The sequence below is a fragment of the Stegodyphus dumicola genome, chromosome X2 (genome assembly GCF_044657685.1).
Source record: "Stegodyphus dumicola isolate Sdum_Otavi_A_Nest chromosome X2, ASM4465768v1".
Lineage (NCBI taxonomy): Eukaryota > Metazoa > Arthropoda > Arachnida > Araneae > Eresidae > Stegodyphus > Stegodyphus dumicola.
The window spans coordinates 129,120,005-129,146,869 of record NC_140781.1 but is presented as its reverse complement, the minus strand read 5'-3'; the positions used below and the strand labels follow the sequence as shown (position 1 = coordinate 129,146,869).

The window sequence follows — 26,865 nt, the reverse complement described above, 5'->3', positions numbered from 1 at the left end:
AGATTGACGAGTGCGAGTGTAACTTAGATAATAAGAAGCAATGAATCCATCCGACTATGTGGATTAACATAGGCAAGTGAACATTGCGTAACAATTTGGTAGGTATTTCTATGGCGTTGCGTAACAATTTGGTAGGTATTTCTATGGCGTTGCGTAACAAATTGGTAGGTATTTATATGGCGTTACTAGTGATCTCTCGCAGTCATACAGACTTCTCTTCGCAGACTTTAGCTATGGAAGCATTCTTGCCGTTGGTATGCGTTCTTTTGTAAAGATTGTTTCCTTTAAATTGCGGTGAATCATTTCCAAATGTAGCCAGCCATTTTCAGGAACAGAGAACTGAGTTTACAGTGCTGGGATATCACCTTTGCGTAAGCTAAATGAGAATTTATTAAAAGTATTTGGAAAATCAGTTAGAAATTTTAAGACTAGGGTTTTCGGATTATTGAATGAAAGTTCCGCCATCTCATTTCCATCACCTAATTGTGTGATTGCGGTATTTAAATCAAAAGTCGGATCACCACATTTTTAATTAAACACGTATGATATTTTGTTCTTTCGGTGTTAGCGCAGACCTCGCATAGCAGTCACATAGTTATGTTCCCATTTAGAACATAATCATAATAAAGCAGATATATGAAGCGATCATACGGACAGAGGGCGGACATCTGCATTGTATCGCGTCTAATAAATATAAGAAACTAAATGAAAACATTAACACATCGCGAAAACGTTTTTAACATTTAAAATAAAAATTCTAAAGACTTCTGCTATAATTTTATTTGAAATGGATGAATGTTTTCGCATTCATCAAGCTGTTATAATTTTTATTATTCAATGAACGTAGATTTCTTATAACATGACGCTTAAACCTATGCTTTTTTGTTCTTTTAGCCGTGAAAAATGCCGTTGTTTTATGAAAAAAAATATGTTCACGAGAAATTTGTATAATATTTTGTGAATAAAATGCTAAGTTATTAATCTGTTAATACTGACATTTCCATTAGCTCGTTCCCTTCCCTTGAAGTTTGTCATTGTTGAATAATTGCTGGAGTGAGGCAAATTGTGAACAAGCATATTATTCATGAAATATTGCAGAAATTCGCCTGTAATCATGTATGAGTAAAAAGCAGTCAGTTTATGTTCGATGACACACAACTACCGGCTACATAATGCGTCAATGCATTTTTGGATATCTGTTTTTGGTAATTAGATGTTGCTTTATAATAAGCCATATTATTCGGTTTCGCTTTGTAAGAGTTAAATTTTTTTAAATATTCTGCGGAGCTGAAATCATCTTTGTTATCCGATATGTACCCTTTATTAAAAATAGACTTAACATGCGTATTATGGGACCATTAATTCGGAAATAAAAGGACTGCGTAAGGAGTTTACTTGTGTACTGAAAAAGTAAAGCTTTACACTAGGGCTTTTAGATGGTGAAAAGCGGGATATACATTTAGAGTTGGTAGCTTTATTATTTGATTATGGATTCTATATTATCAATCGTGTCGTACTGGTAAAATACCTAAACACTGGAATTGCCACCGTCGAATATGAACAGGTTTTGATCATATTTGAAAAAACATCCATTTACTTCTTTTAAAAATATATCTGATATAGTTGTCTATGGCCTGCCAATGGCCGCCGCAATATGAAAACGAGTTTATTAACCCTTTGACTGCTAACTGCATTATGTTGAAGTGCTTCGCGTGAGCGGCCGCAGAATGACTGACCAAATAAACAGGATTTCATTCTTTCTAGTTGCTAAGCAATGAAAGAGGTATAAGGTTTCTGCGAGTGCTGCACATATACGATAGAAATAACATGAGACAGCAGTAAGCAGCCTTCACCGAGCGCGTATTTGTTGCGTCCATTGGCTACACCGCCGGACGCACATATGCGCCCATAGGCCACACCGGTGGTTTTTTGCGGGACGCATATATGCTTCCATAGCAGTCAAAGGGTTAAATATTTCTCACATTCATTCTGTATTGTCGCGGGGGTTCGACAATAAAATGCGTCGCCGCGTATGTATACTGCATCTTGTGTTTTCGTATTCTTCGTAATTTCAGTCATTATAATAATTTTTAAAAAGGAAATAAATGAAAGTAATCGCTTGTTATATTTATCTTATAAACGGACGGAAGACGTATTAAATAAATTTTGATATGGGATATGGATATTGGTAATAGATATTTGATATTGTTCCTGAACAAAAGCTTTCCTTTTATTCGTAGTCGGCAATTTTTTAATCAAAAAATGTCAGTTTTTAATCAGTGCCATCATTTGATTGTGGGATGGTTGTACCTTTGCTTTTTTCAGAAATTTTAAGCATTTGGGTTTGAATTATATTGTGGAAAGGAATAGAAAGAAGAGTAAAGTAGTTTGAAATTCATTTTAAGGCAGTAGGTACCAATTTATTTGTTCTTCTGAAATGATAATAGCTAGAAACTGTGAGCCCCTTCAGGTCAAGACCTCGAATTTTCTGCACTGTCATAATTTATGAAAATGAGTGTCTTTCTGGAAGATTTTCCCTTCTTTTTTAATTCCTTTTCTTTTATGAAAAGGAAAACTCATTCGGATAAAACGAAATCAGATGTACTTGCTTAACATGAAACAAATCGATGCGTATGAAAAATCTATTGTTTGATTTTTTTGGGGGGGGGGTTATGTTTGGGATTTGAGAAAAATTGACGATTTGCCGTAAACCTGGAAACGATCTTAACTTTAATAAAAGAAAAGCTGGATATGACATTTTATTGCAGGACAATCTAACAAACCATCCAGAAAATCAATAATCGGTGTAGGTTTTGCTTGAGTTATTTTTGGACTTCTTTCTCATTATTTTTGTTAACTTACTCATATTTCCTATTTTCTTTAGTCATTAAATAAAATATCGTAACGTAAGCTCAATACCCTCTTTGACCTTTTACTGTATACTCTACAAAATTTTACTTTCCTGGTAGAGGGGGATAATACTCAAATGCATTCCCCGCTTCATCTTGTATCTATCGTATCAACTCTTCAACATTTAACGAGCTATTTGAAACTTGCAGTTGCTATTTTTTTGCCGTTTTACTATTTTGTAAATTAAAATGCTGATTTTGCAAGATCTATTTAATCACTTCTTAGCAGCTTTAAGTTTTAACTAAGTTGTTTAGTATTGCAAAGTAGTTTTACACAGTTGATTTTTTTTCCACTCTTGTTCTAAGGAAGTAATATATTGGAAATCATAAATCAAATACTTGTTTAAAAGCTTTTGTAATAAAAGTCTTGGTTTTTAATTTCAAAAGAGGATAAAATTCTTTTAACTGAATTACGTTTGAAGCTTAAAATTTTGTGATATATTTTAAATCTAGCCTGTCAAATATAATTTTTTTATAAAATTTTAAAAATCGTATTCTAAAATGTTAAAATGGAATTTTAATATGCATTTTATATTGCTCATGAATGGTCTAAATATGACTTACTATCATTTAAGATTTATAAATTGAAACTAAATAATGTGCTAAATTATTATAAGTATTTTTAATCTTAACTCTTATCGTCTGATTGCCAAATCTCTCCAAGATGTATAAATTATGGCTGAAAAAAGACATTTTTTACTGAACTTTTGATTTACAGGATTAAATCTTTCGAAAGGAAAAACAAATTGTAAGGAGATGGTCAACAAGGATTGATTGTTGTTTTATAGATCAGTAGCATTATTCCTGAAGTGCACAACCGTCCATAGTTGCTAAATTACTTTTCAAAAGTGTTAATGAAATTTACATTAAAAAGCATAAAAATATAAGTATATAAGTAAAGCACTGCTAACATTTTCACACTAATTTGTTTTTAAATATTGTGATATTTACAGCTAACGTCTCAAAACTGTTCCACATCTGGTAACTAGTAGTATTAAGATAACAATTCATGGTCAGTAGAAAAGATGGGAGATTTGAAGCATTGGATTTGAATAAATGTATTTACTTAAGTGAAGACTGCGATTTAAAATGTTAAGTATATATAGCATTGTTCTAATATAATTTATTTACTAAAGAAATATTAATTATTTTATCTCCTAATATAAATTTAGTAGAAGTATCAAAAAAGAGGGAACCCATATGTCGGAAGTTTAATTCCGAAAATTGTGTTTTAAAGTAACTTGAATGTAAATTATGAAGAAAAAAGAAAGTTTTACGGGGACTTGAATTGAAATCATGAATAACAAAACTTCAAACTTTGAAAAAGGAATTAAAAATTAAAAACAACTAATTATCGCTATTGATTCGGAAATTAATCGACTTTTCAAGGGGAACAAACCAACTCCCGTTCAGTGAACAATAATTAATAAATGCGAAGGTGTTTCTTCTTATACTCTAGTAAGAATGATGATGCCAAACTGGTAAATTAAGTTAGGCCAAAATTGTAGTTCCGTGAAGTGGTGGTATTTATAACCAAAGTAGAGTACCAAAGAACTCATTCTGAATGAAGCATTAGGTATTCTGACACAAAATCGGACTTTTTCTGAAATAACATACCAATATTTTTCCATGCATGCATCTCAATATACTACGTATTTGGATGAAAGGTCGTTTTTTTTTACACCTGACTTCACTTAAGCATATGCGATGCGTATATTTAATAAGACAAAACAAATAAACTTTTTATAAGGAGTTGCGTGTCATTAGTTTTTATTTCTGTATGGTTGCGCAAACGAGAACTCTTAGAATCCAATTTCATAGATAAGTACTCGTTTGATCTAAAAGTGAATAAGTTTTAAGGCGCTTCGTTACAGAATTTATTTTGACAATAAGCGAATAAGTGTTAAGGCGCTTCGTTACAGAATTTATTTTGACAATTATTGCACTTTTTAATACGTTTTACCTGGACAATATTTATTTCCCGACGATTTCAATTATTCTTGGCTATAGCATGATCTTTGCTTTAGGAGACTGTGGAATTCTCCGTAGCTTTAAAAAAAAACTTTTCTTAATGTACGTTTAATGCAACTGATGGAGAAGATTAAAGGCCATACTACTTCCCCCGTCCGTGTCTTCTTGCAAGTTATTCAACTTTTCCATTGCAGCTGTTGCCCGGCAATTAACGTTTTTCATCTACGTCTTGAAACTGCTATTTTAATACCAAATTCCGTGCTTCGAATAAAGCAAAGTAGAAGGGTGGTGAAGAAATATAAACTGTTTTAACGTAAGTTGGCTTGCTACTTTGTTAATGTGCAGTAATCCCACTGGAATACACTGGTCTCAAAACATTTTAAAACTTATGCTGTTTTCATTCACCATGACATTCTTTGGATTCTTTACCTGTCGTATCTTACACATGAGCTAGTCTTTACTAAATGAAGTGTTCCATATATATTGCTGAATTTGTGGCTTCTTTAGACATAAATTTCATTTTGCTTTTCTCAGAGACTAAAACACAAATTGATAGAATGAGCTGTATATCTGCGTTATGTTTGTTTTTTATGTTATGTGCGTTTTATGCTGCTTCATATCACGTGAAACTGTTCCGATTAGGTTTAAATAGCTGTTTATCTGTATAGATACAAGATTAACTGCAGTAAAAAGCTGCTTTATGTAATATCGGAATGCAAGCAGCTTGCCAAATCAGTGTTCCATTTTCAGGAAATTACTCTTCATTGTTTATTAAGATATGAAAGCTTTTATTGTGTAAACTCTAAAATGAAATGTATAATTATTTGAAAAGTAGATGTGAGATTATTTTCAGACAGTCAGGTGTTCAAGGAAACTTTTCGTATATATTGAAAAACGTATGTAGTTCATACGCTACCGAAAAGCAGCGTATTCTTTCTACATGTAAGAAAAGCAGCACAACATTGTAAAATTTTCGCATCATGTTATTAAGTTTTGAACTCAGATCTGTCTCTCCGTGATTATATCCTAATTTATTTTCTCTCTCACTCTCTGTACATATGTCATTCGGAAAGGTAACGGACGATGTGGGACGTACTGCATCTCAGTAATACCACGGTGGTTGAACTTTGTTCTCTGTTTTAGTTATCCGCACCGTTTTCTGAAACCACACCTAAATTACCTTATGTATTATTTGCTATCTACATGCCGGGGCTTACATTTCAGCTGCAGTTTTAAAAATTTGTACAAAGAAAAATTTAAATCACTTTTGGATACTGAAGCTCACATTTTCTCATTCTCAAAGATGCAATGGCTAAACTTAAATGATTGCTGCATTTTGATGTTTTTTATTCAGCTGTTTCGAGACTGTTAGTTTTCGTGGAAGATTTTACGTCTATCTTTTTCTAATCAAACTGTTTTTATAGAAAGTTGTAGAATACGGTAGGAGGAATAATAACTTGTATCTCATAATTAATTTTATTTATTTATGCTTGTAAGAACAGCTTGATTTAACGTCTAATTAATTTTCTGTTATATCAGTTTAAAAGCAAATTGTATCTCAACACTTTAGTTCCTAAAAAAGGGGCGGTAAATTTCAAGAAGCATTGCTTTATAATTAAATTAATTTTCAAAAGAAAAGCCGACAGCCATTTCGGGAAGAAGATAAGTAAAGAAATTTTCTGGTCCTTAATATTGTACTTAAACAAAATGCACGCCGTTCTCGTTACATAAGATAGGCCACAATGGAGTTTTAAATTAATTTACATTTAAATTCATTCTCTACCAAAACAAAACAAAACAAAAAAGTTCTGAAGTAGTGAAACTCAAGAACGTGAAGTCCGAAAACAAAGGGAGTAAAAAGGCGACTACCGTAAAGTAAATTGATTCCCATTTTTCATGTCTGCCGAGAAGATGAGATGTTAATCAAGCTTCTTTTTTGTGAAAGTGTTTAGATCTGTATAAAAGTAAGGTGCTTTGTTACAAACTAATCTGCATTAATTAACGGAGCGGTGTGGGCAAAAAGAAAAACTAAAAAAATTGATCACTAAATTAAGAGAGCAATTAGGGAATTGAGTAATTAATTAAGTAATTGTAGGACTTATAATGATCTAAATATGGCAGATAAGAGTGGTTTATCGGAAGTAAATATTAAGTGAGGAAAGTTAGCGGAAACTATTCTAGTAAGCAACATGAAACTTAGTCACAGAACTTCAAGTGACTAATTATACGAATTCGAGTGCTAATGACATTTAGGAGCTCAGTCGGCAGATTCATTTTGTAGCTAAACACTTTTTTGGCATTAGCGAAGTATTTTGTAGTAGTTTGTTTGCTAGCCGTCGTGATGCGCGGACAGCTTCATTGTTTGAACCGAAAACTGATGCAAAGGATACTACTTAGTTTGGTTTGTAAATCCAGATAATGTGTAACACTTTCCATATGCTAAGCTTCGTATTAACCAAATAGTTTTCCAGCTATCATTGATGCGCTGGCAGCTTAATTGTTTGGAGCAAAATCCTTAAAGAGCGAATACTTTATTCAGTTCGGCTTGCAAATCCACATATTAATGCATGACAAATTCCGTAGAGAATAATGAAAAGAAGTTTAATTCGAAATCAGAGTCATATAGCGATAAAATGTCACCCATTACCAAGTGGTTAAACTGGTATTAAATGTAACTAATTTAAGATCTACCTTTATCTAGTTAGGCTAGGTTAGGTTATTTGAGAATGACAATTCAGAAGAGGGATAAGGGGAGATGCTTTCGTGGAGGATTTTTTAAGAGGGAAACTAGCTCGAATTCACGTTACACACATGGGGAAAACCAGCCATACATTAGTCAACCCATTTGTCTGGCACTCTTAGTTTTTGGCGGACCTAACTACTCGATCACTAGTAAGGCCGTACCTTTGTCCAACTGCTAAAACTGAAGAGCGCTTACAGTTTCTTTCAGCTTCGATTTTAAATGACAGACTGAGTTGGTTGCATAGAAACTTAGTAATTTTCTCTTTACTTATGAATGTAAATAAAGACAAGTTTCCCATAGAAAGGTTTTCAGGAAGACATCTCTTACCTCAGCCATCTAGTCCTCAAGTGCTTCCCTTCACTTGATTGACTTGCCAGCCAGTAAACCAACCAGCCAAATTTCTTTCGTAGGAGAGTGGTTATGTTGCATAGTTTTGAGGCTTTCTATAAAATTTTGCTGGCCGTAAAATCGTACAAAAAACTTAACATAATTAATTAGTTTATTTATTAATTCTAATTGAATGCAGTTAAGGAAGAAATACTTGTAATTTATCCTCCAGCTAGCATAGATTTGAATGTATATGTACATATACAGGGTGATTCTAAATTGGTTTTACAAATTAAGAGGGGTGATAGTACTCAGCCAGATGAGCAATAATTACAGTAGAACAAAGGATCGCATTCCACTCCGAGAGGCAGAAAAGAGAAATATTAGAATTCCAACCTGAACTTACAGCAATGTTGGGAGAGCGAATGAGCGAGTCCAAATGTTCCACAATCAGTATAGTGAAAAACTCACAGAGAGTGCACAAAACGGATAAAACCGAAAACTTAGCGTTCAAGTGTTAATTCGAGCTTAGACGTTGATAGCAAACACTCAAATGCACATCTTTGGTCGATAATTTCTCAACCTCGCAAACGATTGCAACAAGTTAATTATCTAAATTATTACGGGGAAATTATCTATTAGGGTAAAATACTGCTATCTCGATATCAAGCATTAGATAGCAGTTTTTTTTTACCTTCGCCATCTTCTATCCTGTCCTCCTGGAGATACTGTGTTGTGGTCATTCTCCTTGGAGCGCCTTTCTATGGGATACGAAGTTCTGACAGCCGGAACACAGCATGAACTTTTCATGCTAATCTTGGCATACAGCGGAAGTTGGAGGTTAGTTGATAATATTAAGCCTTTGATTAGATAGTTAACTTGTTGCAATCGTTTGCGAGGTTGAGACCTTGCCAACTAAAGATGTGCATTTTTGTGTTTGCCATCAAGGTCTGAACTCGAATTAACACTCGAACGCCAAGTTTTAAATTTTATCCGTTCTGTGCACTCTCTGTGAGTTTGTCACTGAACTGATTGTGTAACTTTTGGACTCTTTCATTCGCTCTCCCAACACTGTTGTAATTTTAGGTTGGAATTCTAATATTCCTCTTTTCTGCCTCTCAGAGTGGAATGCGACTCTATGTTCTATAGTAATTATTGCTCATCTGGGTGAGTACTATCACCCCTCTTAATTTGTAAAAATAATTTAGAATCACCCTATATATGCGTGTGTATTAAGATAAAAATTTGTAAAGCAAACTTCAAACTTAAATTTGAAATAGTTCTTTAATTCATCATTTTAATTTGGGTATTTCCCCCATTCAGTTCTAATAATAGCAATAACTTATATAATAAAATTTCGCTGAACTCTTATTCGTTATTATACTTTAAGCGAAGTTTACGTATATGTTTGTGCATTCAGAAACAAATATAAAACTTTTAAAGACGAAACATTTTAGACATTCGTTTGTGTCGTTAGAAACGCTTGCTGACATCAGCATACTTAGTAGATCACCGTATTTTATGTAATTAACCAGGGGTGCCCATTAGCAGCCAAGCTGTGTAAAGTCGCTGAACACTGGAAGTTCGGTCCAAGGTTGAATTCCATTGAAAGGGCGTTTTCATGGCTTTCTCAATGTAGAAAATGTATACGAGCCAGTTTCCCTTAGAAAGTCTTCCACAAAGGCATCCCTCCCTTTAGGCGGATAGCCATGGAATGCTTTGCCATAATGAAACTAAACAAAACTAATGGCAGGCGAACAGCAACTTGCTAACCCCATCAGCAGAACATTTTAAATTTTCTTTTAAATTATAACGTTTCAATGTTTACTACGAACTGAACAATTTAAAATAAGTTATATATATTTAATTAAATATTATTAACGCTTAAACCGTTACTATAATATTAATAGCGTATTTATTAATATCATTTATTAGTATAATGTTTTAAAAATGCCAGAGAGTGGTGTTTGTTAAATTTTTAGTTTGGCAAATATATGTTTTCAACAATAAAAAATTTCAAAGTGTATTAAAGAACTGTTAAAATGAAACCATTGTCTCGGTAAGTATTAAATTGTTGCTTTTTTTTTTTCGAAATTTTGCAACATGTTAGCACTTGTAAAAGCGACATGCTTTTATAATTGACGCCTAATTTTTATAGGCCCTTTTGCGAGTGTTAAGTTTAAACTACAATTAAACAAAACGAGAGTCTGCGGTTTCTGCAATTTCCTATTGTATTTACTGGATGGAAACTATATGTTTTTTCCTTTTGTTTGTTTACAACATCTGTGTTTTATAAATGAACATAATGGTATATAATTGTTTTTCGTGTTACCTGCCTTTGTAAGTTTTAAACTTTTGTTTTCTCTGCTTTAAATCTCTTTCATACATTTTAAACGTCACTTTCATTTGTTCTAAAACCTCTATTGGCTTAATTTAGGACTTTTCTGCAATGTTCTCGCTTCCTATAAACACGCATTTCCGTTTTCTCATTGTAGAACTAAATTTGCTTTGAAAGCTCTCTGATTGAAAAAGAGATTGCTGTCATCTAAATTGCGTATATAGGCGTAATTGTTGATTAAGGAAAGAATGCTGGTGCATTTCTATTTCCTTCAGCTAATATTTCCTGTTGGAATGTCCTATTGCTTTATTTTCCTACATTAGTCATTTCTCTGTAGTTTTGTTATTGCTTTCCTTCTTGATTGAATATGGCTATTTATTCTGGAATTCTAAATAATTACCCTCCAGGTTTAGCCATAGATCCAGATAATTTCAAACGATGAAATTTTCTCTTTTGTGATAATTGTGAAAAGTTTCCTTTAAAAGGAGTTTTATGAAGTATGCAATTGTTGGTAATGGGAAAGCTTAGGAAATCTTTTATTAAATAACTTTTAGCCATTTTCAGCCACGAATTTTGTATGGGTTCGTAATTAGTTTATGGTTCATGAACTAATAAATTTTCCTTCATATTTGCAGTCATGATTTTAATAAAGTGTTTTAATGAAAAATTCTTTTCTTTAAACTTTTATTGCAGTTTCCTTCAGAGTCCTCCTTTTTATTTTCGGTAATATGTGACTTGAGAAAAACTGTAGAACTTTTCCCATTTGCATATTTTCCTATTTCGTTCCCTTTCATTGTATGTTAGAAGAGACATCGACGAATGGCTGGTCGCATCAGACATAAATTAAGAAAAATACGCGTGAGGAAAGATAGGTCACTTAAGAAAATTGAAAAAAAAAAAAAAAAAAAAAAAAAAAACACTCTTCGTGGCAGGTTTTTTTTTAAATGCAAAAATAGTTCCCGGCGGATTTTTTAAATAAAAAAAAAATTGCTCCTGAATTTTATTTGAAGAGCATTACAAATTTACGACTGTAAAGAGCGGAAAGCTCGTGATTCTTGTTTATATGCTATACTGTCTTACCTCGTCGCGGCTGTAGTTACTTTTGGTTATAAAGATCATCTTCATCGATCATCTTATACATGTTATATTCGTATTCTCTTATTACATCCATGCTTTGTCTAACCAATGCACTTTCATTTTACATGTGCATAGCTGTATCTAATGTATAATGTTGTTAAATTTTTGAGAATGAGTTCAATACGTTACACGTAGCACTTTGTCATATGTATATTGAATCAGGAAGTTATCATAGCGGGCTAATTTTTGGCTCTGCATAAATTAAATCTTGAAAATTTCTGCTATGGATGAATTTGTCAACATATGGTATTGCTCATTAATTATAATGGCGTGATTGTAATATAATTCGTAATTTTAATTACCTACCAACAGTGGTCGAGTGGGTAAAACCTGTAAATACTACAAATTGTATTGTGTTTCGGTTGTCAGCGAACGGACAGTTAGCATGAAATTTTCATGGTTTTACCCTGTCTAACGTGAATATGATCCATATTTAAAATTCCTTAACGAAAGCATTTACCTGAAGAAGATAGCTCTCGCTCGCTTTTCCATAACCAGTTAACCAACTAAGTAATTCTTAAAATCCTTTTAGTTATTCTAATGTAGTTTCATGTTTATTCATAGTTATCTGAAGCATGGTCATTTCATGACTGATGATAATTTCTTATGCCTTTATATTAAAGCATTCAGCTTTCTTAATGATATAAGTTTGGACTATATAAAAGTAAAAGGTACAAGTAAGAAACTTATCCATTAGTCTAAAAATGAACTTATTTACTACTAGTACCGGATACTGGCCACCTTGGGAAGAAATCTCGGGAACTATTCGCAAATTGACTTTGAAAAGAAGCTAAATCTATTTATTATCTTTTTTTTCTAATTCGAATTCAGAGAAATATATTCTTGAAAATTTTAAGCAAGTCGCCTTTACCATAAATTGTTTAATTTCTCTCTATCGTTATCTACGAGTATTATTTTTGGTGTTTGTTTGTTCCTGAAATTTCTTGACAGCGTTTTAACAATATGTTTTGCCACAAACGATTTCAATTTTTTCTGCTAATATCATGATCCTCTTTAATGTGCTGAACTCTACATATGTATACACGTAATAAAATTTTCGTATTATCCATTCCATTTGGTGATTTACAGGCAGTGTTTAATTTCTAATATTAGAAGTGCCGGAGCCCTATGGAAAGCTTCCAGGAAAGATGAACAAACAAAAAAACTGTATAATTAGTAATTAAAATCTAGCAAAATATTACGATAAATAAAAATTATTAAATTAAAATAATGAAAATGAGTTGAGTATTTTAACGTATTATTTGTCTTATTTGGGTCTTTGACCGGAGTTGCGATTTCACTCAGACTGAAAAGCGCACCGAAGCCCAGGCCTTGGTACACTTCGGTTGAATTAAAGTCCTGTATTGCGCACCGTATTGTTGCAGAATCAGAAAAATTCATATGTTAAAACTCCCTTTGTAAACTGAATAAAACTTTATTTGAGGAGTTTAATGATAATACTTTAAAAAATCTCCAATGAAATATGTCTCAGTTTCCCTTTATGTTAAAAGGCATGTAAGGAGTCTCATTTGAAAGTTTCGGAAATTACTTGCGTAGTAGTTTAATCGGGTAACTTTAAATTAATGATCTAAATTAAAGAAGAAAGTTGAAGAATGTTAACCATGAAATAGGAAATTTAATTTCCACTGTAACAACTATCTTAATATTTCTCGTTGTACAAAAAATCGTCGTCTTGGGTTAAAGTCCTTTTTATACCAGAAAGGATTCCCATTTGCCTTCTGATTTTGGGGAAATTATGAAAATTAGTATAATAGGTTTAAAACGTACTCATTTGCTTAGGATTCATTTGACTAAACTTAAAGCGCTTTAATGTTATAAAGGTTTAATTTAATTGACACGTTTTTAATCTTAAAATATGTATTATAATCATAAGGCATATTCCTGGGTTCTACCTGAATATGTAAATAAAAGGAGTTTCTGTACGGCCGGCTGGAGTTGACAGTCTTCTTTCTCTTATGTTCCTACTACTATTTAAAATTCCTCTCATTCACATATTCTGGTGGCGGAGACGAAAAAATAAGAATATACGACAGATTTTTAACATAAGTAAAAATGTGTTAATTGAAATAAACCTTAAAGTGTACCAACATCTTACAATGTATTTGAAAATCCGTCGCGTATTGCCTTCGCTGTGAAAACAATAGCAGAAAGAAAAATTAATTATCCTTTATTACGCTAACAAAAATTTCTTCATGATCCTTTTATTAATTCACAATTAAAATTTGCATTTCTAGTTATATTTTTTTATATTCGGTCTTTGAACGTTATAAGGGTTAGCCGGCGAAACATGTCCTCCCCGTTTATAAAACTAAAATTTTATAACTTTACTAGTTGCTTTTCTTATATAACCAACTAAAGAATTTTATTTCTACGCAGTTCCCGAAATCATTTCTATTTTGGGAAATTTTCAGGCGTAAATAATCATTATCATCTGCTGCATATCTACCACTATCTCTTTATCACCATTCAGCAGTTACTCGCTTAATACTTGTATATTCATTTAATTTGCGTCAGAAATCAGCTAATGCCAAAGAAGCAAGAATGATCTGCCAATTTGCACATTTGTACATCAACACGAGCTAGAATTATTGACCACGTTGTCTGTCACAGTTTGTGACATATTTAGCCACAGGAGTGCAATTATTGATCATCTAACGCATAGCACTGTCAGTCAAGAATCGCCATAGACTATTCATCGCTGAAGAGAGTGTGCCATGATGAATACTGTATCTCCATATCAACTGATTTTCAGGTTTCTGCTCCCCAATGCCCGAATCATTGCAGTGTGACGCGTTGATCTCATCAGAGGATATCGAATAAACGTGAGTCCGAATTTAACAGAATGTATGCAATGTAATAAATATCTTAAAGCGATTTGTTGTGCCATCGGCAAATTAAGCTATGCTTTACTTTCTAGGAGAGACGTATAAGTCAGCTATTGTGTTTAAGGTAAATTAAGACTCTACACCTCCAAACTTGCACACAAAAAGAGGGAAAGGTGAAAAAACTGCCATTTTCCTCTTTATTTTCTATCCAGAGTTAGCAGTTTCTTAGCATGAAAGTGGTTAAATAAGAAATCCTTCACAGAGAATGAAAAACGTTCCAAATGAATTTCATATTTACTACATAAGAACAATATAAGAATGTTTTTTTTTTTTTTTTTATTTTTTTTATTTTACTTCGTAGTAAATAACAGCTCAAATGATTGAAGAAGAGCAAATTTAAACTATAGTTCCTCGATTTTGCGTAGCGTATGGGCTGTATTGTTTAAAATTTGTTTAGAAATGTACGCATAATATTAAATTAGTATATAAATGTATGTTGCAATATCAATAATACTGCGCTGAATTATATATTTAGTGCATTTGATTTTTTGTATGAATAGTCATACTTCACTTTACGAATTCCCGGTGTATGAAACTTTGTTACAAACTCGTCGTTTCTTTCCTTTTTTAAATATTGGTTTACTCTATATGCCCCACACGAAGCTTGAAAGCTTGTAAAGGAAAGTAAATATCAAGTATGGAAATTAGAAAGACATGAACTGCACATAAATACTACAAATTTCCTAAACATAAATACGCGAAATTAAACACGTAAGAAAACCTGAATGCTCTTAGCAAAAAATTCTAGAAATTCTAGCTGTTTTGATTAATAATCGATTTATTGTCTTGCTCTTGTCTTGCAACTTCTAAGATAATTCTTATGATGAAATAGTAAAGCTGCATAAATCGTTTCAGTTATAGGTGACACTTTTAACTAATGTACGTTTTAGGATCGTTTTATGGAATTCATGAAGACTAGATATGCATGTTACTCACTTATTCAGCATTAATTTGTGAAAGGATGGTCAGAGCCTGCGATTTATAGCATTCTTACAAACAGAAAATTGAATTTTCTTGTGGAGTATTTATGAAATATTGCTACTTGTTATCTGACGTTATCCCCTTTCAAAGAAATAACGTTTAGCGAGAGAAAAATCTCTCGCTAAGAGCGTTAATGTCAGAAAAAGCGTTAATGTCAGAAAATGAAGACAAAATTACTAACGCATTGAAAAGAAAATGGGGAGGCCAAATGGAGAAAAGATTTTCATCAAGAATGTCTTATGAGAGATTAGTATTTATGTTTAATTATATCTCCTCATTTTTGTCGTTTAATTTCGCATAAATTAATGATGCAGAAATATGCGTAAAAGTAATTAATTATAAGTGATGCAAAAATATAACATTATACAATATATAAAACAAGATAACTCAACGTAAAGATATACAATGTGATACCTAACCCAGGAAAAATAATAACGCGTGTTTAAAAGACATGCTAATATCGTGCGATATTTGCCTGTCGGATCATCTTAACTATCCGTTCTCAAGTAATCGTTTCAATGTAGCTGACTTGAGCATTAATATTTATAATCGGTCATTTCGAGGCCTAGATTAAGATTTTTCCGTATTCCGACGTATATTCAAATAATGGGTAAAGCAGTGGAGAAAACCTTTTACTAGGAGAGCGAAACGGCAAAATTAAGAGTGATAATAAAATAGTATTAAAGTGTAGGTTTTTTGTGATTGTTTTTGTGTTCGAAGTGTTCATTTTCATGAAGTTTTAACAAGTTAATATTTATTTTACAGCAGCAGTTTTGGAAATATTTTGATCGTATTTGTTTCACCTTGCTGCTTGCCCAATATTGTTTTTGCAAATGATCAATAGATGCAAATGAAAGCGATGAAGACTATTTATCTGAACATAATGATGAATACTTCGTTATAAATTCTTCCAAACTCCGTGGTTATTCTGGTGCCTTTATTTTTTAAACATTAATTCTTTTCAACGAGTAGAATAAGAATTCTTGATTAATTCTTTTGAACATATAGAATGGAGTTCCTTAATGTACTTGAAAAATGTTAGTTAGCTGCTTTCAGCACTAAAAGTTATGTTTTAAATAAGGGCAAATTTTACGTTACTAAAATTATTTTTTAATCTTGGTTAAAGATTTGTATCGTTTTATGAATCGTATTTACTGTCCAGAGGTATCAGAAAAACGGATTTGTGAAAATTTTATTATTATTGCTTCGAAATAAAATCGGGGATCTTTAATAGGATTTTCTCTTACCATTTTAAGTTTCCAATTTTTGTAATCGGTCTCTATATATATTTAATTTATTCCGACAGAGCACTCTCGTCTTATCAGCTTGGGAGGGATCATTCGTGGAAGTCTTTCTGATGAAAACTGAGTCGTATTTGCACGGGGAAATCCAAGAAAACGCCCATGCAGCGATAACATTCGTCCTTCGGGGAATCAAAGGCAGAACGAAGTGAGGAAGTCCAAATCGATGTAACTGAACATGATAAATAGTGGTGATTGGGAAATAAGGATGTTAAATATTTTCTTATTAATTATTTACAAAAGATGATATAAACTAGCGAGATTGCATTTATTTGTTTAATCACTGTACTTTGTTTCTTTCTTAGAAGGGCTTAAATATACTTTATTTACCACGTTTTAAAATTGATATTGTGTTTGTCTCCTGTTATATGTCCAGTCGTGCAGGCAATATTGCATTTATGTTCAACACGTAGATTTTTAAAGATAAAATGGGTCAAAGGCCCACCAGCGGCCGAGCAGTGAAATCCCTGAACCCTGGTAGTTCGATCCGGGACTCGAATCCCGGCGAACCGGCTGGCTGCATGGGCGTTTTCGTTGTTTTCTCCATGTTGTAATCTGCATACGAGCCAGTTCTTTCAGTAAGTTCTCAATGGAGGCATATTTGCTGTTCAGCCGAAAACCGAAAAAAAGTCTGATTGTTCATCCGGTATGCTGCCGTTTTGAAACCTATTTACAAGATGTTATACATGAGGTAAGTAAGATCTACCTATTGATTATATGGGTAACGCTAATAAGATTGAGTCAAATGCAGTTTTTTAAGTATTTGAAAATTCTTATGAGGATGGAATTAATAAGGTATTACGTTTGTCAATAGTCTGCGATTCACCAAATAGGTAAGCTTAGGTTAGGATATTTGAATACAGTTGTAGACTTCTTCACTATGTAATTTTAAGTTATTGTTGGAAGTGAAAAATCTTAAGAACTGATAAGCGAATAATCGCTTGAGTTCGTGTGACAAGAAACAAGATACAAGGGTAAACTAACCCTTTATTATTCCAACTAAAGTTTAACAAAACTCCATCTTGGAATGTACAATAAAGCCAACACTTCGGGTTAAGATACTAATAATTAACCTAAACTAATCTAAACTAAAGAGGTATAGCCGAAGCTATCAAAATTCTAACAGAGTTAGCCTCTTAACGTTAATAGACTGCGAAGTTATCAAGGGCCTAAGTACGGCCGAGTGTGATAATAGCTTACGAAAGAGTAGCCTAAGAAGGCGGACTCGTGCAGCCAGAATGCCTGGTATCTCTCTAAGACCGAAGAACTTCGCGGTTAAATACCTCTCTTCCTCATTATGTATTCAGACGTGATTATAAAACTACGTTTTGGCCGGAAGTGGTAAGTTGAAGTTAAGAATCGATAGGAAAGGAAATTTAGCTCAAAATTTAACTGTTAATAAAATTAACATATAATCCTTGCACATGAGAGCGATCTGCCTAAAGGAAAAAATGTCTTAATGAAATACTTTCTAAGGGAAACGCTTATATCCGCATTACGCACAGGTAAACCATGAAGACTACCATGCAGTTAACCCGTCTCCGGAATTTTAACTCGTGTCGAACTACCAGTGTTCAGCGACTATACCCCTCGGCCACTAGTGGGCCATTGAATCACAGAGGTAAATATTTTGCTCTTATTCTCACTGTTCAGTTTCTATTATAAATATTCAGAGAATCTAACGAATGCTAAGAAAATAAGGAAATTCGATAATTTTTATTTCAGAAGTATTAAATTTGAATCAGTTTTTAAACCGATATGTTTTAAATTTCGTCTTTTACATGTGAATTGATAGACCAAAACTGAGAGAAGGTGCAGGAAATTAAGTGTTACCACATTTACTCAAGAGTGAGGTCTCCCCCCTTTTTTTTGCTGTATTTTTGTTTTAAAATTTGGTTGGGTTTTACAGCCGGGTGTTTTAATAAATGAAACTGCAGAATGAAAGGAAGGAGTTTAGTTATCGTATTACATAACATAAATACAATGTTGAAATATCATAGTACATAAAATAGTGTCTAAATATTAAATATACCATGTAAACCTGTACATAGACTGCATAAGTACCGCTAATTAAAATAACCGTGTCTAACTGAGCGATTTCAATTTTGGCCTGCGTCAACTATACTGGCTACTGGTGTGGCTGAAAATAAACCGGTTGTAATGTGTCTTAATTTTTGCTTAATTTGTCTTTCTAATCAGAAGAAAATGAATTCTAACCGGAACCATATACTTATTAAATATTCACTTAGTTTTTATTTTGTAAAATTTTTCTTAAAATATAAGGAGATCTCATATTCGAGGAGTCTTATTTTAGAGTAAATACGGTAAGTGTTGTTGTACAGAATCGAAGATGTTCAAAGCGTGTATAAATTGGAGTAAACAAACTTGGGAAATTAAAATGGGTAAAATTCAGATTGCGATATCACAGTGGACGAGTGGATAAGACTGCTGAACACTGGTAGTTTACCATGGACTCTGTTACTGACGATTGAGCTGATTTCATGATAGTTTCTTGGTTTTCCTTTTGTGTAACGTGAATATGAGTCCTCTATCTTAGGAAGTTCTCCACGAAAGCATTTCCCCTAAGGTAATTAGTTTAGGCATGCTTTACCATAGTCAGTCGACCCAGCCATTACATATATATATATATGCTTGTGTATTTGTAACATCGATTTCAGGTGGAGACTCATATCGATTAGGAAGATTTTAGTTGGTTTGCAACTTTTATTTAATTAAGCTTGAGACTATAATAATTGTTAAAAATAGACATAAAACGCAATAACTGGCACATTAAAACTTGAAAGTTTCCTAATCTAGTTTAATCTAAAATCCCTAATATCATATCCCCCTAGTAATATCTTCGTGTGTTTTAACTTCCAAATAAATGAAATAAGTCTCCTAGTGAATTCCAACTGAAATCATTACAGCTCTCAGTGATATTTAGAAGCCACGAAACTTCCACGTTTTAAGAATCGTCAACTCAGGTGGCTCAAAATATCTGTTACTTGGAAATCTTGCTAAAAGCTGTAATTATGTCGGCTTCGGAAATGAAAGGAAAATGGAATTCTGTTACAATATTGGCATTACCTCCTTCCTCCTCTTGCAAAGAAAGGGAGGCAAATGTTGTTGACAGTTTTCGTCACAGCTCTCTTGCGCTGTTACTGTTATGTGAATGCACAGAATTTCCATCTCTTCCAATACCTATTTTTCCACGCGGCTTGTAATTTCTATGCCAAAGGAATAGTCAGCGTTTTGCGCTAGGGGCGGGCATGTAATCGCACGCAACAGATCTTAATACATCACCCTTCCACTAGTTTTCGAGATTTCCGATGTAAAATGCGTGCAGTACCGGGTAAAAAAAGATTTATTGTTATGTATTTCGTTTTCTTGAGCTACATACGTTATGGAAAAAGTATGGAGTTTGTTTGTGCGGCTCTAAAACGTTCATTTCTTTTGCTAAAGGTTCATAAAAATGCAAGTAGTAACTTTTAAAAGCTAAATAAACATAGTAAAACGCGTATTTCGTCAGTTCAGTTAGCATGTTACTTGACATAAGTTCGCGCTTTAGGTAAGGAAAAACCTAACTTTTTCGAAGTAAAATAATAATTTAAACTATAGCTTCAAAAATGATTAAAAAATTCATTTTTCTCTTCTTATGAACTTTCGGTGTAATAGTTTAAACTGTATATGTACGCTGTTTTATCTAGTACTAGATCTTTTTCTTGTTCACTTTCCAAAATCCATAATAGTTTTTTTTAATCGCCCTGTATTATATTTAAAGAAACTAAATAATGAAGACTCTGCATAAATGTATGTATGCTTCTCGCATTGTGATAAAACAACGTTACCTACAGCCATCGAATTTTGACTGACTTAATTCTACTGCGAATATGGTCATCTGGAAACCAAAATTTGAAATTTGGACTTTGTTTTAGCATCGATTTCATTTTTTGTAAAACTTTAACGAATTTTTGATTAACAAACTCCAGGATTTCAAAGCGAGTAATGGCAACGTTGTACAGGAAAAAAAAATATCTCCAGCGCGTGAGACTGTGTATCGGAAATTCTAAAGATATGCTCAATTTAAAATGATTTTGCGATATTACTCTTGAAGTGAATTTTATGGTTAATGTGCGAAGAACATATTTAATAAATAAAGGTAACACACAAAATGTTAAATAAACGTCTTTTTGGACGTAATTTAAAATCTGAAACCTTTTTTTTTTTTTTTTTTTTTTTTTTTTTTGCTATGTGAAAACACTTTCTTGGCAGCGGCTATTTCAGTTTGGGGAAGAGCCAAAGTTATAATATGAAACGGAATTGTAAAGATAGTCCAGGAAATAATCGTTTCCATCGTTTCTCTGATCAAGAGATTGTGAGAAACACCCGTGAATTTCAAACTAATTTTGAAATTGCACTTTATGACCAGAATAATAATTTAAGACCAGTGCTCTCTAATGTAGTTTCTTTGTACTACACCGTTAGTGCAAAGTACTACCAGAATTTTCTGGTGCTTTGTCAACAATAATATCTAAGGCACGCTAGCGGCCGAGCGGTAAAGACGCTGAACACTGGTAGTTCGGTCCGAGGTTCGAATCCCGCGAACGGGCTGGCTGCTTGGGCGTTTTCGTGGTTTTCCCCATGTGTAACGTGTATACGAGCCAGTTGCCCTTAGAAAGTCCTCCACGAAGGCATCCCTCCCTTTCGGCAGGTAGCCCTCGTGTGCTTTGCCAATATTGAATAATCCAATCCAATCCTACCGTATCTGAAATGAAGCAAAAGAATTTACAAGCAAGTATATCCATTGTCATGCTTCACTGTGCCTTACCTCACATTACCATTCTCATCAGCTTAATAACAGTGGAATGTTGTTGAATACTTATGGTATTCTTCAGACATTAGCCCATGCGACGTTTTTTCTCTTCTAAAAACTAAGGAAAAGGAGAAAAAAAACCATAAGTGGAAAAAAAAATGTTTTGACAAAAAAAGAAATTCATGGCACCTGTATGCTGACATCAACAAAAGAGGCTCGGCTTGTGGCATCCAACGCCTTGCAGATTTTGAGACAGACTCGCATATATGTGTGGAAGGAGATTATATTGAAAGTGTATAAGATTATGCTGAGTGAAAGAATTGTTTTGTCGTGTATGGAGCATATTGCCAGTATTTTATATCGAATCCTTATGAATCTATATGATGTTATGTAAAATGTTTCCTCTTTTGTACTTCCCCCCACCTGAATCTTATTCAAGGCAACTGCATTCGAAGAAATAGAAATAGCATTTGTAAAAAAAAATATGTGAGACAGGTATTTATTTCCTTTATCTAACTTTCCTTAAGTAAATACTTGTTAAGGTAAATCCTCTTTGTTTCTATAGAATTTCTGTCACAAACTATTTTAGTTCGTAGGATTTAATTTATACTTATTTAACTCGTATCATTTGAACTGTTGCGCAGCTAGAGGAGGCGTAGGGCTATCCGCCCCAGACTGTGCATTTTTAGGGGCGGCATTTTTTGTATGAAATGTTATTTTATGCGGTGTAGCCAGGTGGATCGTTCGAGATAGGTGAAGAATAATTAGATTCTAAATCTCCATACAGAATTTAAATTGAGAAGAAAAGAATTTTTACTTTTTACAAAGTGTTCAAAGATATCACAACGGGATATCTTTGATATCTTTATCAAATATCGTTTTGCGATTTTGCGTTGAGTCAATATAAAAGGCGAACCACTTTTCAAACTGTTGCAACCAAATGTTAGAGTCCTGCATTATATTTGAAGAAATTAAATAAAAAAAAATCTGCATAAATGTATGTAAATTTCTCGCATTGTGATAAAACAACGGTACATAGAGCCATCGAATTTTGAATGACGTAATCCTCCTACGAATATGGGCATGTGGAATTTGAAATTTGTTTTATTATCGATTTCATATTTTGTAAAACTTAACGAATTTTTGAGTAACGAACTCAACGATTTAACAGCGAGCAATGGCAACACTCTACCCGGGGGGGGAACTTTTTATCTCCAGCGCGCGGAACTGTGTATCGGAAATCCTAAATATATGATCATTTTAAAATTATTTTGCGACATTCCTATTGAACTGAATTTTATGGTTTAAGTGCAAAGAAGATATTTAATAAATAAAGGTAACACACAAAACGTTAAAAAAAACACCCTTTTAGATGTAATTTAAAATCTGAAACCTTTCAGATTTTTTTTGGGAGTAGTTATTTGTTTGCATATCAAGAATTTGTATATCATGTATATTAGAAGGCTCATTTCAAGATAGACGGCAAACTCAGGAACCATCTCGAGCGGCAAAAGATTTAGCTACGCCACTGCATTTGATCTGCGTGTAGAATTTAAATTTACTTTAATTTGAAAGCATTGCCATATCTATCGAAAGTGCTTTTTAGATCGCATATTGCTTAGGCCGCCAGCTAGATTACTTTGGCTTCTAAACATATATTCGATAAGTAGTTGATGTAGCTCTGATGCGACAAAATTTCTTCTTAATCTAATAACCTTCCTTATTAGACATTATCTAAACATTTTTTTTTTTTAAATTTACATGACTTAAATTGAATGCCGGTTTGGGATATTTATGTCTTAAGCATCAAATTAACATGATAAATTGTGCTCTTGTAGGTATTTAAAATTTGCTGTGATGATTATCTGGAACGGTAAATATAAAACATGGCATGTCTCACTTTCTTCGCGTATGCGTTCATTCTTATGCGCTCCAGAATGTGGGATTTTTTCTTCTTTCTCATTACGTTTTCTTTTAGAAAATAATCCTTTATCATATATTCTAAGTCACTGTCTTTACCGTGAATATTGTTTCCCTGTAGCATCCATTTTATTATAAATGAACTAGAATGATTGCGAATATACATGGCCGGTAAATTAATTTCATAGACACTTATTTGCGTTTCCTGTGAATGAGAATTGATTCAATGGGCTTCGCCTTTGATGAAAACTCCTTTCTCTTCTCAAGGAATTCATTTGTGCTCCACAATGGGAAAAAATTACAGGTAAGTTTAAGCTCATTAATTAATTAGATGAAATTCTTTTATTTATACTTAATTCTCTAAAGTTAATAGTTCATGTTTTGTTCTTGCAAGTTGCTTGAACAGAAGTAATGGCAGCACAAGGATCGTTTAAAATACTACAGGTAAGCTATTAATTCACATCTTTTTAATTAAGGAATGTTATTTGTTATATTAAAATTCTTAATTCATAGTGTTTTATAGTGCATTGTTCCTAATATAATCTTTATGTACTGAAATAGTAATGACAGTCGTAATATATTCTCCCCTCTCAGTATTCGCTTTGTTATGCTGCTTTATTTTTCCATTACAAATAGACAAAAATTGATTTGTTTTAAATATAAGCAAACTATCCTGTATGATTCCAAGTATAGAATTTATAGTAGTGCACAATTATAATGCTTTATCTCTTACTTTTCCTGTTAAATCTATATTTACCTTTAAGGCTTATAGGCAGATTAGCATTTTTCTCCTTCGTTTTTAAAATTACGGGAAATTATTTCGTTTTTGAAAGTAATTTTTTATTAAAATAACATAAAACAACAGGAAATAATTTTTAAGTGTAACGAAGCACTCGATCATGGTCGGCTTAAGGTAATGAATGTCTTAATGGAGGACATTCTTAGGGAATCTAGCGGGTATTTACTACGAAGTGCGTTCAATAAATTCTAAACCTAAGCAGGTTGTAGTACTTGTAGGGTAATGAAAAATTAAGATTTACCGAGCTGTAAATGCACAAACATGTGTAGACATTACGTGGCACCGATGGAAGGGACAAAAATGCGAAATAACGAATAGATGAATTGTAACCACATAAAATTAACTGAAGTAGATTGTACTAGTGGCCGTTGAATTAGTTTCGCAGTTATCTCTTTGCTAGATATGTGATACGCACGGTAATGGGAGAATCTACCGAAAAATACGATGGTCGTCTCCACTACAATTTTTAAAAAAGTTTTTTTTTACAGTTTAGAAGTTCAGTAAAACATGAACTTCGATTCTGATTATTTTTCATCATTTTTAGCGTAATACGTCTAATTTTAACCAATAGAATAATTCCTCTGTAAGATTTGTTATACTAAATGTATATCTGTGGAGTCTGATATTGCTCTTACGAAGAGGAGAAATCTCAAGACAGAAAAATTGAATTTTTTGTTTTGCGCTGCATATTTTTGCAATTTACAGATGTACAGTGTTGCCAGATCTCTGCCGTAAATATATGAATCTACTACTCTATGCCACTAATTTTTTTACTATTATTATGGTTCATTACGTTACAGGTTGTGCTACCGCGAAATAGTATCTATTCCCTTATCCATTCAATTAATTATAAATCAGTCGTATTGCGCTGATTTGTTAATTGAATGAATAAATCTTAGTCCCTGAAAATAATTTTTTTCCTCATTATTTTTCCATTTTTGGTTTCTAGTAGTAAAAATATTTATAACATCTGTAATGTTTGTAAAGAATGTGTTTTTGCTGTTATTTAAAAAAAAAAAAAAAAAAAAAAAAAAAAAAAAAACTAAACATGAATATTTGTTGTTAAACAGATAATCTAAATTTACGATACTGATAAATACAGTATAGTACTTACAGAGGTTTTTTCTGTTTCTTATGATTTTTTTTAAAATTCGTTTCTTGTTTCTAATATATTTTGTTGCAAAATTAAAGCATATAATACATTTAGAACGCAAAGTATGTGTAATCTATTGCTTAAAATAGAGCAAAACTTCTAGTCAACGACATATTACTAATATCTGAATGAAATCGCCAAAATTTAGATTTATTTCCGATGTTTAAAACTTCTAAATAGTTAATTCAGTTTCTGAAGATTAAAGCATACATTCATTGATTCCGTACAAGCCTGCACAACTTAATGTTAATTCCTCAAATCTCAATTACGAGCCCATGCTTTCCTAAATCCATGTAAGAAAGAAGTTTGAATAAATCGTGTATCTGAACAACTTGTGCATAATATCTAGTAAAATTATTCCAAATTATTTTGTATTACCAGTTTTGTTATGCTAATGCGAAATGAATGTAATGTAGTAACTTACAGAAAAATAAAAATACAGACAATTCTGTAAAGATTTATGAAATCGCTCAACTATCCATAAATAAATGGTCAATTCATCCAAGTTTCACAAAAACGGCGCTGTTAGATAAGGAAGTTTTCAAATTCGTTGCTAACTTTTTACTTTCTTAAAGCACTGTTTGCAGCAGTAAAACGTTCGGTACTCTGCGTTGACAGTAGTTATGCTGAACATTTACGTTCGTGGATTCATGAACGGCATCAAATTTTGTTTGATAATAAGCAAAAAATGAAAAGCATCTAAAGTTTAGAGTCTTCTGAATTCGAAATGCTACGGGTTAACGCTAAGAAAATGGACCTTTAATGGTCTTGCGCAGTCAAAGTTTTATTACACGTCATTAAGGAACCCTAACTGTCGTTGAATATCTCTAAAAAACAATTTACTGGAGTTCGCAAAGTGTTCCGCAGGAACCATAATGCACCCTTAGAGCAATTTTAACACATTTTGAGTCACTAGCTTTGCATGAATGCTCTTTTGAGTCTGACAGTTTGGGAGCTTTTATATTAAGGAAGAGAAATATAAAGATATTTGGTCAGCGAATTTAGAGAAAAAAGAAGGCATTTGTGGTGTCATGGAGGTTTGCGGTAGTGTCTCGTTTTTCAAACAAAAAAATACGTCTCAATTTTTGCATTGGTAATCTTTGTAGTCTGGTAAATCGGTTCAAACTTTTCCTCATTCATTCGTCTAGTAATGTGATATTCCTTAGTAGCCAAGCCATTCCATATAGAGCAGGGGTTCTCAACCGGTGGTACGCAAGAGAAAAACGCTGTGTGCAAAGAAGCAAAGTAGTTTTAACTATTAAATTAAAAACTTATAACCCCAACATCCTGATTGAGTTTTTTTCTCTAACACTCGTAAATTTATGCGATCTGAGCTTTGTTCAAGAATAGTGGTGGTAGTACTTTGTAGTGGTGGTATAAAAGCTTTTCAATTTTTGTTTAAATGGTATGCGTTAGTCAAAAGGTTGAGAACCCCTGGTATTCTATTGATTTGCCTCTAAAATATTGAAATAATTATATTGATTGCTATCAGTTATATAACATGTTGAAGATACAGATTAAGTTAGTTGCATGATTTCTACCTGTCTTTCTATGTGCAAGGGTAAAG

The 26,865-nt window shown here is 32.8% G+C and overlaps 1 protein-coding gene across 6 annotated transcripts in view; it reads left to right on the top strand.

The window, feature by feature from the left end:
* LOC118188183 (uncharacterized) overlaps positions 1-26,865 on the top strand; it is a 441,836-nt gene that overhangs the window by 217,481 nt on the left and 197,490 nt on the right. Inside the window, exon 1 of one of the 6 annotated variants that reach the window (XM_035358556.2) lies at positions 13,995-14,268. The exons of the other annotated variants lie outside the window; for them this stretch is intronic. The gene's annotated coding sequence lies outside the window, so the exon portion shown is untranslated. Of the gene's footprint in view, positions 1-13,994; positions 14,269-26,865 lie in introns of those variants that run through there. 6 annotated transcript variants of the gene reach the window in all.